The 14,511-nt window shown below is 43.8% G+C and overlaps 1 pseudogene; it reads right to left on the bottom strand.

Moving 5' to 3' along the window:
- Nucleotides 1-13,982: 13,982 nt before the first annotated feature.
- Nucleotides 13,983-14,134, bottom strand: LOC116971623 (annotated as a pseudogene).
- Nucleotides 14,135-14,511: the final 377 nt, after the last annotated feature.

A 14,511-nucleotide genomic window follows, 5' to 3' on the forward strand; every position in this document is an offset into this window, starting at 1 on the left:
ACTTTAAGATTTTTGCCTTCCATCACAGTGAGGAGGTGCCTGGTGAACTCCTTGTGGTGGATGTTAAATTTGTGTTTATTGTGTGTTTTTGTCATTTTTATTATATGTATGACTGCAAGACAACGAAATTTCGTTCAGACCGAAAGGTCTGAATGACAATAAAGGCTACTTTACTTTAGAGATACTGCCTAACAGTTCCAGAGACCTGCAATTGATCATGTCTACAGACGCTGTCTGTACGGAGTCTGTACGTTCTCCCTGTGACCATATGGGTTTTCCCAGGGTGCGCCGTTTTCCTCCCACACTCCAAAGACGTGCAGGTTTGTAGATGAATTAGATTCTGTAAATTGTCCCCAGCGTGTAGGATCGAACTAGTGTACGAGTGATCTCTGGTCAGCGTGGACTTGGAGAGCCTCAGGGCTTGTTTCCACATTGTATTTCTAAACTAAACTAAACTAAAATGACTCACCTGACTCTTCAAAGATTTTCCACCATCCACAAGGCAAACCAGGAGTGAGAATGAATATTTGCTGCTGTTTAGATTTTATACTTGAGATTTTACAAATGCAGCGCAAAAACAGACCCTTGCTGAGGCTGGTGTAGACCGTGGTCACACTGACATTGATGTAGATGACGGTGACAGGGGTTATGCGGAGAAGGCAGGAGAATGGGGTTAGGAGTCAGAGATAGATCAGCCATGACTCAGAACTGCTGTAGTTTTGGGAGCAACAACAGCAGCAGGAGTTTAGCAAGAGATACGACTGATTGGCTCTAGCCCAAGTGGGAGGAGAGAAGTGAGTCAGTGCTGGGATAACAGTTGAAAACTGAGGAATTTGGTTTGTAAATTGGTAAATCAGGCAATTTATCAGTCAATTTAAGCAAGTCTGCTCTTAGCGAGCGGCAGTGAGTGAGCGAAGTGCCCTGTGAGAAAAGTGTGAGTCTTTGGCTCGAGAGTCTTCGGAGAGGAGACGAAAGAAGGAGATGTCAGGCAAGCTGATTCAGTGCGATGCTTGCAGTATGTGGGAGGTCAAGGACACCGCCGGTGCCTCTGGCTGCTACAAATGCGAGAGGTGCATCCAGGTAGAGCTCCTGAAGGCCCGTGTTGGGGAACTGGAGAAGCAAGCGGATGACCTCCGGTTCGTCCGAGAAACTGAGTCGTTCCTCGACAAGTCCTACAGTACGATTGTTACACCTAAGGTACTGGAAGAGAGAAGGTGGGAGACAGTGAGAACGGGAGGGAAGCATGGAATGCCAACGTCCCCGGGTGTTGTACCTCTTGTGAACAGGTTCACCCACTTAGAAGCTGTCGGGACAGAAGAGGTGTTTACACTGTGCGACGGACTGGCTTGTGATGCGAATAGGGCTGTTGAGCCAAAACCAAAAAGGCCTAAGGCAGGCAACGCCATTGTAGTGGGAGACTCCATTGTGAGAGGTACGGACAGGGGTTTCTGCGGCAACAGACGGGATGCGAGGATGGTGTGCTGCCTTCCTGGTGCCAGGATCCAGGGTGTCACGGACAGTGCAGAAAATCCTCAAGGGCGAAGGTGAACATCCGGAAGTGGTAGTGCATGTCGGCACAAACGATGTCGGAAAGAAGGGGATGAATATTCTGCAGCGTGACTTTAGAGAGCTCGGAAAAATGCTGAAAAGCAGGACCTCCAGGGTTGTTATCTCCGGTTTGCTTCCAGTTCCTCGTGCTGGCGAGAGCAGGAACAGGGAGATACGGGACCTGAACGTGTGGCTGAGGAACTGGTGCACGGGGCAGGGATTTAGATTCTTAGATCACTGGGATCTGTTTTGGGGTAAGGGGGAACTGTACAAAAGGGACGGATTGCATCTTAACAGGTGTGGGACCAGCATTCTGGCAGACAGGTTTGCCACTGCTACACGGGTGGTTTTAAACTGAATAAGGGGGGTGGGGTGTCGAATGGGCTAGTGGAGGATGGAGTTAAAGGGAAAGGGTTTCTTAAATGTGTGAGCGTAGAGACAGAGGGGTGTAAAATGAGGATAGAAGCAATAGGTAGCAAGGTGAAAAGTAAAAGTGGCAGGCCGGAAAATCCAGGGCAAAAATCAAAAAGGGCCACTTTTCAAAAAAATTGTATAAGGGGTAAGAGTGTTGTAAAAACAAGCCTGAAGGCTTTGTGTCTCAATGCAAGGAGCATTCGTAATAAGGTGGATGAGTTGAATGTGCAGATAGCTATTAATGACTATGATATAGCTGGGAGCTGAACATCCAGGGATATTCAATATTCAGGAGGGATAGAGAGAAAGGAAAAGGAGGTGGGGTAGCGTTGCTGATTAGAGAGGAGATTAACGCAATGGAAAGGAAGGACATTAGTTTGCAGGATGTGGAATCGGTATGGGTAGAGCTGCGAAACACTAAGGGGCAGAAAACGCTGGTGGGTGTTGTGTACAGGCCACCTAACAGTAGTAGTGAAGTTGGAGATGGTATCAAACAGGAAATTAGAAATGCGTGCGACAAAGGCAAAACCGTTATAATGGGTGACTTCAATCTACATATAGATTGGGTGAATCAAATTGGCAGGGGTGCTGAGGAAGAGGATTTTTTGGAATGTATGCGGGATAGTTATCTAAATCAACGTGTAGAGGAACCAACGAGAGAGCAGGCTATTTTAGACTGGGTATTGAGTAATGAGGAAGGGTTAGTTAGCAGTCTTGTTGTATGTGCCCCCTTGGGCAAGAGTGACCATAATATGGTTGAGTTCTTCATTAGGATGGAGAGTGACATTGTTAATTCAAAAACAATGGTTCTGAACTTAAAGAAAGGTAACTTTGAGGGTATGAGACGTGAATTGGCCAAGATTGACTGGCAATTAATTCTAAAAGGGTTGACGGTGGATATGCAATGGAAGACATTTAAAGACTGCATGGATGAACTACAAAAATTGTTCATCCCAGTTTGGCAAAAGAATAAATCAGGGAAGGTAGTGCATCCGTGGATAACAAGGGAAATCAGGGATAGTATCAAAGCGAAGGATGATGCGTACAAATTAGCCAGAAAAAGCAGCATACCGGAGGACTGGGAGAAATTCAGAGACCAGCAGAGGAGGACAAAGGGCTTAATTAGGAAAGGAAAAATAGATTATGAAAGAAAACTGGCAGGGATTAAATGGATTAAAGGCCGATAAATCCCCAGGTCCAGATAGGCTGCATCCCAGAGTACTTAAGGAAGTAGCTCCAGAAATAGTGGATGCATTAGTAATAATCTTTCAAAACTCTTTAGATTCTGGAGTAGTTCCTGAGGATTGGCGGGTAGCAAACGTAACCCCACTTTTTAAGAAGGGAGGGAGAGAGAAAACGGGGAATTACAGACCAGTTAGTCTAACATCGGTAGTGGGGAAACTGCTAGAGTCAGTTATTAAAGATGAGATAGCAGCACATTTGGAAAGTGGTGAAATCATTGGACAAAGTCAGCATGGATTTACGAAAGGTAAATCATGTCTGACGAATCTTATAGAATTTTTCGAGGATGTAACTAGTAGCGTGGATAGGGGAGAACCAGTGGATGTGGTGTATCTGGACTTCCAGAAGGCTTTCGACAAGGTCCCACATAAGAGATTAGTATACAAACTTAAAGCACACGGCATTGGGGGTTCAGTATTGATGTGGATAGAGAACTGGCTGGCAAACAGGAAGCAAAGAGTAGGATTAAATGGGTCCTTTTCACAATGGCAGGCAGTGACTAGTGGGGTACCGCAAGGCTCAGTGCTGGGACCCCAGCTATTTACAATATATATTAATGATCTGGATGAGGGAATTGAAGGCAATATCTCCAAGTTTGCGGTTGACACTAAGCTGGGGGGCAGTGTTAGCTGTGAGGAGGATGCTAGGAGACTGCAAGGTGACTTGGATAGGCTGGGTGAGTGGGCAAATGTTTGGCAGATGCAGTATAATGTGGATAAATGTGAGGTTATCCATTTTGGTGGCAAAATCAGGAAAGCAGACTATTATCTAAATGGTGGCCGACTAGGAAAAGGGGAGATGCAGCGAGACCTGGGTGTCATGGTACACCAGTCATTGAAAGTGGGCATGCAGGTGCAGCAGGCAGTGAAGAAAGCGAATGGTATGTTAGCTTTCATAGCAAGAGGATTTGAGTATAGGAGCAGGGAGGTTCTACTGCAGTTGTACAGGGTCTTGGTGAGACCACACCTGGAGTATTGCGTACAATTTTGGTCTCCAAATCTGAGGAAGGACATTATTGCCATAGAGGGAGTGCAGAGAAGGTTCACCAGACTGATTCCTGGGATGTCAGGACTGTCTTATGAAGAAAGACTGGATAGACTTGGTTTATACTCTCTAGAATTTAGGAGATTGAGAGGGGATCTTATAGAAACTTACAAAATTCTTAAGGGGTTGGACAGGCTAGATGCAGGAAGATTGCTCCCGATGTTGGGGAAGTCCAGGACAAGGGGTCACAGCTTAAGGATAAGGGGGAAATCCTTTAAAACCGAGATGAGAAGAACTTTTTTTCACACAGAGAGTGGTGAATCTCTGGAACTCCCTGCCACAGAGGGTAGTCGAGGCCAGTTCATTGGCTATATTTAAGAGGGAGTTAGATGTGGCCCTTGTGGCTAAGGGGATCAGAGGGTATGGAGAGAAGGCAGGTACGGGATACTGAGTTGGATGATCAGCCATGATCATATTGAATGGCGGTGCAGGCTCGAAGGGCCGAATGGCCTACTCCTGCACCTAATTTCTATGTTTCTATGATTAAATGGCAGAGCAGACATGATAGGCTGAATGACCTAATTCCATTCCTATCATATGGCCTATAAATCCATGACAATGAGATTTTAAAATTATGTTATATTGTGAATTCTTGTGTGAATGTTATTTGGACAGGTTATTTAAAAATGTTAATCTATTCTTAAGAAATTGATAATGTTTAGATCTAGTAATTGAATTTTGTAATTAGCTACAATTAGGTAACTAACTAATTATATGCTTTAATTTCAAGTCATCTAAGTAAGATTGTTTCATATTTGTTGCAAAATGCTTCAATCTATAATAACTGAAAATTTCTTTCAGTTCTCTTAATTTTTAAGAAAGTTATGGGCTTTTGACTGTCCTCGATCACAGTTTTTGTGTTAAGTCAATGGAAAAGCAAAAGGGAACAAGATGCTAATTTCAGAGTATGAAAATGGCCAAAACCTTTTTAATACTGAAGATATGAAAGTGAATTAGGTGTCAAATTAAACTTCTTTTTATGCTTTATCTGATGGGATAAATTACAGACTTGATTTTTAAAATCTCAAAATTTTGTAACATTGCTAGAATTACTACTGCATTTTGTGTCTATCTAAACCAAGATCTGCAGTTCTTTCCAACAAGTTTCCTCTGGATGTTTATCATAATCCTCCTCACAGTTCACCGTACCTCCATGTTTTCTGTCATCATTAAAGTGGAAACCACTCTGCATCTTGCAGTCAAAGTCATTGATGTACTTCTGGTTCAAGTCCTGACCCTGGGGGAACTCCACTGTAGTCCTTTCATTCCATTCGGTATTACTCACTGCTTCCCATTGCCTAGCCTTTGATAAGGTTTTGCATGGTGGGTTGCTCTAGTAAGTTAAATTGCATGGGATCCAGAGAGATAGAAACAAAGAAAATAGGTGCAGTCATAGGCCATTTGCCCTTTGAGCCAACACCGCCATTCAGTATGATCATGGCTGATCAACCAGAATCAGTACACCGTTCCTGCTCTCTCCCCATATCCTCTGATTCCGTTAGCCCTAAGAGCTATAACTAACTCTCTCTTGAAAACATCCTGTGAATTGGCCTCCATTGCCTCCTGTGGCAGAGAATTCCACAGTTTCACAACTCTCTGGCTGAAAATGGATTTCCACATCTCAGTCCTAAATGGCCTAAATGCTTATCTGGACTGAATACAGATTTGGGTTCAAGGATGGAAGATTTTTTTCGGATTAGAGGCCCTTGATGAGTGGTGTGCCCCAAGGCTTGCTGCTTGTTTGTGGTTTATATTATTGATTTGGATGAAAATGTACAAGGCACGACTAGTAAATTTGCAGATGTCACGAAAGTAGGTGGTAGAATCAAAATGCTGGAATAGCTCAATTGGGTCAGGCAGCATCTCTGGAGGAAAGGGATAGATGACGTTTTGGGTCGAGACCCTTCTTCTATATTATATTTCTAAACTATATTTTCAAACCACATTAAGGGCACTGACAGGTCAGTAAAACCACTCACAGTTCCGTGTTATTCACAACTCAGACTGAGAGATGTGACCCTCTCGCTCCCCCTTGAAGAGACTGACTGAGGCACTCAACACTTCTGGGTTATATAGTCCCTCCGGAAGGGGCGTGGCCTTCAGGAGAGGGAATCTCAACATTTTTTAAACACTAATAACTCTTTTGCTTTTCATCGATGGGAAAAATCCTCTTGTTTTGCACAGCGGAGGGGGACTCTGAGTAAGATGGCCAAAAGTCACAGCCGTAAGTGGCAGCGTTTTTTCTAAAATCAATATACAGAACAAGAGGAAGTTGTCAAGATCAGACTTTTAGTAATATAGATTTTTAAAAACACGCTTGAAGGGTCTCGACCCGAAACGTCACCCATTCCTTCTCTCTAGAGATGCTATCTGTCCCGCTGAGTTACTCCAGCTTTCTGTTGACCTTAAAAAAAAAAACACTTGGACAGGTTCAATAATAAGAAAGGTTTAGAGCAGGGGTATCATACTCATTTTAACTCATTTTAGGTCACGGGCAAAATACGACTTCATGCGCGCGGACCGCGCCGTGCATGCGCGATTGCAGTCCGATCCAGCACTGGGGACAACTGCAGCCCGCTCTGGCATCGGGGAAATCATCCCGCGGCATGGATCGGACCCCTTCCAAATTTCGTTTGAACCTCATGTGAGGTTCAAATGACAAATAAAAGGTATTGTATTGTATTGTATTGTATTCCTGGGAAGCATCCTGCCTGCGGGCCGCGAGTTTGACACCCCTGGTTTAGAGGGATCTGGGCCAAACGCAGACAAATGGGACAAGCAAAGGGCCTGTTTCTATGCTGTGTGTTTCTATGACTAGCCATTCCTCTGTCCACGTCACTGCTGCCCCTTTTATTCCATGGGCTCCAATTATGCACAATCAGTGCAGTGCCTTTAACACACACATGACTAACACTAGGAAGTTGACAAAACCAGCTGCAAATCTGAAATTTGGGCAGGAACCTGGATCAACCTTTTCCAGGAACCCGGATCAAATAAATCAATTTTGAGATAAATCTTGAGATAAAAAATCCTACCCATTAGCCGGCTTCCTAATATTTCAATCAATTCCAAACATTTTGCAATCGCATATATAGCACGCTCAAAAAAGTGAAACAATAGCTGGAGCGCTTAAATTACATTAGCTCGGAAATAGCGATCTTACTGAAACCTAAAATAGGGGAAATGTGGGGAGAATTTACACCTCGGACATTAAATTAAATTAAAATTCCAATTCCAGTTTTCATTCGAGTTTTGTTTTCAGAATTGGATTGATCTGCAAAGATCTTCTTAGTTTTTACACGTATTTTTGTCAAACATGTTCTGTTTGCAGCTCAGTAATTGTCTCTGCTTATTTGCCCAGAGGTTCGTAAGTTGCAATGTTTGTTTACAGTTGTCTGCGCAGAATCTCTGGCCCATGAGGAGTGCTTAAGCACAGCACTATCGTAGCAACAGAACGTTATTTCGAACCTCTGACGACACATAGGGGAATCTCACCAGAGACCGTCTTTCACGCGTGTAATGTAACGACATAATTCACTTGTGCCTATGACCCGAATGGCCGGCGTCTTGTGTTAATTGACACTCTCAATCTGTCACCCCTTGGTATGCAGCTGCCAAAGATTAAGCAAGCATATTTGGAAGAACGCTGGCTCCTGAATAAGAATTCTGGTCACGATTGGAAGAGGAGAATCGCAGCCTTGGGTATAGATCATCGGTGAACCCAGATTCACAAGTAGTAGTCATCTTTTTATGTAAAAAGGTGCCACGCCAAGCAAACAAAGCCCTAATTGTTTGCAAGTGAGTCATTCTGAATTGCTGTGTGGCACGTTTAACGTTCCCCAGATAAAGGATCAGCCTTGACATCTGTACATCAGTGCTGATTACCATGCTGGCTGCCCTGCTAGGTTGGCAACAGTACAGTGGAATCAAATTATGAAAAGAACATGATACAAATATTTCATCAGCTTATGCCAGCGGTTTTTGGAAGCCAGGCACCGCACAGTCTGAGTAGCATGGCCATCTCCAAGCAGCAAGAAGCTGTAGTGAACAATTATAGAACAGGAGTATGTCGGAAAGAAGTCCAGATGCTGGTTTAAACCAAAGATTGACACAAAAAGCTGGAGTAACTCAGTGGATCAGGCAGTGTCTTTGGAGAAAAAGGAATAGGTGACGTTTCGGGTCGAGACCCTTCTTCAGACTGAGAGTCGGGGGAAAGGGAAACGAGACATATAGACAACATCTGAAGAAGGGTCTTGACCGAAAACATCACCTACGGAGTTACTCCAGCTTTTTGTGTCTAATTCATGAAAAGATGGGGAAACAAAGAACTGCAGAGGATGGTTTGTACCAAAGATTGACACCAAGTGCTGGAGTAACTCAACGGGTCAGGCAGCATCTCTGGAGAAAAAGGATGGGTGACGTTTCAGGTCGGGACCTTTCTTCGGACTGGCTCAGAGTGTGAAGGAGACCATCAGAGAGTGAGGAGGGGCGTTAGAGAGTGATGGGCTCTGTCGGAGAGTGAGGGGGGCCGTTCGATGGCGCTGAATAAAAAGGTGGACCCAGCATGAAGGGTCGCCGAGAACAACGAGGTACTGGGGTGGGGTGTGGGAAGACAGAGGGACCAACAGGACTATATTGAATCCTTGTGATTGAGGCAGTGCAGCGTTGGTTCACGAGATTGATCCCTGGGATGGCGCGACTGTCATATGAGGAAAGATTGAAAAGACTAGACTTGTATTCACTGGAGTTTAGAAGGACAAGGGGGGATCATATAGAAACATATAAATTTATAAAAGGAATGGACAAGCTAGATGCAGGAACATTTTTCCCAATGTTGGGCGAGTCCAGAACTAGGGGTCACAGTCTTAGAATAAAGGGGAGGTCATTTAAGACTGAGGTGAGAAAAAACTTTTTCACCCAGAGAGTTGTGAATTTGTGGAATTCCCTGCCACAGAGGGCAGTGGAGGCCAAATCACTGGATGGATTTAAGAGAGAGTTAGATAGAGCTCTAGGGGCTAGTGGAATCAAGGGATGTGGGGAGAAGGCAGGCACGGGTTATTGATTGGGGACGATCAGCCATGATCGCAATGAATGGCGGTGCTGGCTCAAAGGGCCGAATGGCCTCCTCCTGCACCTATTTTCTATTTTCTATGTTTTCTATGAATTCTTTTGTAACTTTGTCGATGCCCTATACTCGTTGCATACTTGTGTATTGTATGCAAAACAAAGAATATATTTGCACCAAGTACATGTGCCAAAAAAGTACCAATCGATCAATCAATCGATCAATCAATCGACCCAAGTTCGAGCAGTGATTGAATGCCCACCACCCTGTGTCCATTGAACCAAATGTTAACCAGTTTGAGCTCTTAATATTTTAACATTATTAAAATTACATTATTATTATTATTAACATTCCCTTTAGCCCAACCCCAAGTGTTTTGGAGGCAAGATTAAAATATCTCCCTTCTTGTTAAAACAAAAATATTCTGTCCATGCACACAATTAATCAAGACAAGAGAACTGCCATAGATAAAAAATACCCCGTGGTAATTGTTTGTGTTTTAACAAGGAGACGCTGATGATGGTATTCTCTCTTTGAATTTCCATTATCGACAAGCAGAGGTCAAGCAGAGGTCAAGCAGAGGTCAAGTGGAGGTCTGACAGGTAATCCCTGAAACGGAAACAATATTTTTTTTCCTGTCAGAGTTAATCCTTGAACGGATTGTTATTTTGAACACAACAGAGTTGCAGCTTTACATATCTGAACATCTCTATATTGATTCACAAAGAAACGCAATAAAAAAAACCATTATAATGCCTCAAAAGCCTGAACCAACTACAACTCCTATCTGCCACTCCCATAATGAATAACTAGCCTGAATGTTATGGAATCAAATCAAGAGTGAAATCCAACACTTCAGTATCATTGAGGTCTTTCAGGGAGAATGGCAAATGTTAAATGGGTGTTGAAGGGAGATAAATGTGAGTCTGCTCTAACGAACTCTGTGCATTAGCCTCGTTCACATCCATACCTGCGTGAGTGCTTATTTTTATTAACTTTTTAATGAAGCAACTTATCCAGTAGATTAGAGGCTAATCGAGAGTTACACTTGAAATAGCTTTAGGAATTGCTATTTACTTATCTGGTGTCACACAGTAAGATTTCAGCATTCAGCACTTTCATCTCAATCACACATTGAAGCTAAATGATATTGGCAGACATGTCAAGGGTGGCACTTTATTGTGCATAGATGGCTTCATTTTTCTTGATAAATTGGAATTATCTTTTGATCTTCTGTTTGAACAAAACTGGGTAGATTTTTAACACCGGGAGGAAGCAAACTTGGACAACGCTGCATCTTTCCCAGATATTTAGTCAGAGGGTGGGGAATCTGTGGAATTCTTTGCCACAGAAGGCTGTGGAGGCCAAGTCAGTGGATATTTTTAAGGCAGAGATGGATAGATTCTTGATTAGTATGGGTGTTAGGGGTTATGGGGAGAAGGCAGGAGAATGGGGTTAGGAAGGTGATATAGATCAGCCATGATTGAATGGCAGACTTGATAGGCCGAAAGGTCTAATTCTACGCCTATCACTTATGACCTTATGACTTATGACCTTATGACATCTTTTCACGATCTTCCAGCAGACATTGTTGTGTACACTAAGGGGTGTAGATTTCTCAGTTATTCTCTCAAGATATAGGTTACCACCTCCATAGGATGTGCAGGGGTTGTTTTCACTAGTGGGAGAGTCTTGGACTAGAGGTCATAGCCTCAGCATTAAAGGTACGTTCCTTTATTAAGGAGATGAGGAGGAATTTCTATCGACAGAGGGTGGTGAATTCTTTGCCACAGAAGGCTGCGGAGGCCAAGTCAGTGGATATTTTTAAGGCAGAGATAGATAGATTCTTGATTAATAATAATAATAATAATGGATGGGATTTATATAGCGCATTTCTAATACTCAAGGCGCTTTACATCGCATTATTCATTCACTCCTCAGTCACACTCGGTGGTGGTAAGCTACTTCTGTAGCCACAGCTGTCCTGGGGCAGACTGACGGAAGTGTGGCAGCCAATCTGTGCCTACGGCCCCTCCGACCACCACCAATCACTCACACACATTCACACACAGGCAAAGGTGGGTGAAGTGTCTTGCCCAAGGACACAACGACAGTATGCACTCCAAGCGGGATTCGAACCGGCTACCTTCCGGTTGCCAGCCGGACACTTAGCCAATTGTGCCATCTGTCGTCCCTAAGTATGGGTGTCAGGGGTTATGGGGAGAAGGCAAGAGAATGGGGTTATGAGGGAGTGATAGATCAGCCATGATTGAATGGCGGAGCAGACTTGATGGGCTGAATGGCCAGAAACTTATAACACATTATCTAAAGTGGGGAGGAAACAATCCCCAATCCAAAGTATGATTTTGAAAGATGGTAATATTTTATAGGTGGCACACCATGCCTTTGAAAGAACAATGAGTTTAGTTTACAGATACAGCATGGAAACAGGCCCTTTGTCTCAGCAAGTCCACACAGACATCGCTCACCTGTATACAATAGTTCGATATAATCCTATTTTCTCATTCACACTAGGGGGACTTTACAGATGCCAATTCACCTACAAACCCGCAAGGTGTGGTGTGGGTGGAAAGCAGAGCACCCAGAAAAAACCCAGGTGGTCACGGGGAAAACGTGCAAACTCCACATGGGCAGCACCCGAGATCTGGATCGAAATCGGGTCTCTGGCGCTGTGAGGCAGCAACTCTTGCAGGTGCACCATTGTGCCGCTGTTACGGGTGGATATTATTCGCTGACCTTGTCATATAATATGATTAGTATTCGCCTACATTGGACTGGAGGGCATAGCTTTAAGGTAAGATGGCGTTTGGGGCAAGTTATCTTACATAGAGTGTGGAGGGTGCTTGCAATGTGCTGCCGGGGATGGTGGTTAAGATGCGATAGTCACATTAATACAATACAATTTATTTGTTGTCAATACAATTACAACAAATAAATTGTATTGTATTAATATACAATTAAAAAGAGACTTTGGATAGGCATATGGCTATGCAGGGAATAGAGGGATATGGATTAAGCGCAGGTAGGTAAGATATGGTCCTTGGCATCATGTATAGCACACACATATCTCCAGAGATGCTGCCTGTCCTGCTGAGTTACTCCAGCATTTTTTGGGCCAAATAGTTGCAGTTCTGTTCTACCTTCTGTGTTCTTTTCAGCAATGTCCAGACCCACTAAATGAATAACTTACAAATAATAATAACCTCACAAGCAGTAGGTGGCGCAGCAGTAGAGTTGGTGCCTTGCAGCGCCAGGGGCCCGGGTTCAATCCTGACAATGGGTGCTGTCTGTCCGGAGTTTGTACATTCTCCCCATGACCCACGTGGGTTTTCTCCGGTATCTCCCGCTTCCTCCCACACTCCAACGACATACAGGCTTGTAGGTTAATTGGCTTCGATAAAATTGTAAATTGTCCCTAGTGTGTGTAGGATAGTGTTAATGTGTAGGGATCGCTGTTTGGGGTCGAAGGGTCTGTTTCAATGCTGCATCTCTAAATTAAACTAGAAACTAAGCAAGCAGATTTTAGAATATTATTTATCTAAAACATATTTATGTCGAAGAATGAACCTTGTCTCACACCACCTTTGTATTTAATAGAGAACCAATCAAGTGAAGTAAATGATTAGTTACATAGACCATCATCATCAAACAATATATGCCTTCTGGAAAGGGAAAAAACTCAATTGCCACATTCACAATGAATAGAGGGCTCTCTTTTAGAAAGGAGGTGTGGAGGAACTTCTTTAGTCAGAGACTGTTTAATCTGTGGAACTCATTGCCACAGAGGACTGTGGAGGCCAATTCAGTGGATATTTTTAAGAAAGAGAGACAGATTCTTGATTTGAATGGGTGTCAAGCGTTATGGGGAGAAGGCAGGAAAATGGGATTAGGAGGCAGAGATCAGCCATGATTGAATGGCGGAGTAGACACGATGGGCTGAACGGCCTAATTCTACTCCTATAACTTCTGTACGTGGATATAAGTCCTTACATTAAGTGATTCACCCTGCTGGGGAAAGCTGGTGTCTATCAGGTCAGTACATTGCACTTATTAGGATCAAATATCAACAGATATTCATTTACCAGACCAATCCATACACATGCCAAAATCTAACATCACACATGGTGCCCTATCCCTATGCTTAATACCTGTCCACCGTGTTGTCATTTTCAATCAAGCTTTGTATATTTGACATGATAGCCAAGCTTTAGTAGGGGGACATCATTTCTGAACCTCGGATGTAGCCACCACTGCCAAAGCCAACATTTAATTGGCATTGAATTGACTGGCTGATTGGCACATAATTGGTAGTTACAAGTCAACGATGAGCCAATCATTTTGGCAAACATATATTTTTCGGGTTTTTTTCGAGATACCGTGCGGAATCATTTTGGTCCATCAGGTCCGTGCCAACCGGCGATCTCTGCACATTAACACTATCCTACACACACTAGGGACACTTTACAATTTTACCAAGCCAATTTACCTACATACCTTTACATATCTACCCATGCATGTCACGGGGAGATCGTACAAACTCTGTACAGACAGCACCAGTGGTCGGGATCGTACTGGTGTCTCCGGCGCTACAAGAGCTGTAAGGCAGTAACTCTACCGCTGCGCCACCATGCAGCCCTTTCTTTTTACGTGAAAGCAGTCCCCCACTACCACAAATTTTGCAGTCGAGTATCCCGCATTTGGTGACATTGCAGGCGTCAGCACACCCGAAGTGCAATGGGATAGCCTTGCCTTGGGAGACCTGTCTTTCTGATCACAGTCTCTCCCCTGCCAGTTTGGAATGCTACAGAAATTGTCACCTCCCAGGAAGGAAAAATTCCAACACAAACTTTCTCTTCGCTCCCTTGTGGACTAGCTGCCGACCCCTCTGGAACGGAGCTGAGCCCCTGTTATGACGCTAATTTCCCTACTCCACTCATATCCTGACTGTTTTCCCTGTTCCCGATTGTAATTCCTGACTTGACTGTCGTTTCTGGCCGGACAACTGTAATTCAAGTCCTGTCTGTAATTCCTGATCTGATTGTAGCCCCTATTCCAACTGTAGTTCCCAAACTGAACGTAGCCACTATTCCGACTGTAATTCTTGAATTCCTGTAATGATCTGAACATGGCCACTATCCTGACTGTAATTCCTGATCTGAACATAGCCACCATTCCGA

Source organism: Amblyraja radiata, chromosome 3, assembly GCF_010909765.2.
Source record: "Amblyraja radiata isolate CabotCenter1 chromosome 3, sAmbRad1.1.pri, whole genome shotgun sequence".
In the NCBI taxonomy this organism is placed as follows: Eukaryota; Metazoa; Chordata; class Chondrichthyes; order Rajiformes; family Rajidae; genus Amblyraja; species Amblyraja radiata.